The following is a 243-nucleotide window of genomic DNA, read 5'->3' as shown; positions in this document are numbered from 1 at the left end:
AACAACGACATGGACGTAGTAAGTTCTGTTTCCTTTGGGGTGCTTGATTATCGTGAGTCCCCTTGCTTCTCACCATAACTGCAATTTATCATAATTACCCATGGAGTAACTGTTCAAAGTTGCCTCCGTTTGCTTCAAGGCACAAATTTAAACGTTGTTCAGGGCTCAGGAGCTGATTTTTGAGGATCCAGGGCAGTCGATCCGAAAATTGTCGTCGGTTATTGGTGTGAGCGAGAAAACTAT

At 43.6% G+C, this 243-nt stretch overlaps 1 pseudogene; it reads right to left on the bottom strand.

The window, feature by feature from the left end:
• Positions 1–243, bottom strand: part of LOC116841210 — a 15,784-nt pseudogene that overhangs the window by 15,198 nt on the left and 343 nt on the right.

This window comes from Odontomachus brunneus, unplaced genomic scaffold (assembly GCF_010583005.1).
Source record: "Odontomachus brunneus isolate Ranch 3 - 2012 unplaced genomic scaffold, Obru_v1 Obru_scaffold_014, whole genome shotgun sequence".
NCBI classification, from domain to species: domain Eukaryota; kingdom Metazoa; phylum Arthropoda; class Insecta; order Hymenoptera; family Formicidae; genus Odontomachus; species Odontomachus brunneus.
This window is presented reverse-complemented; position numbering and strand designations above follow the sequence as displayed.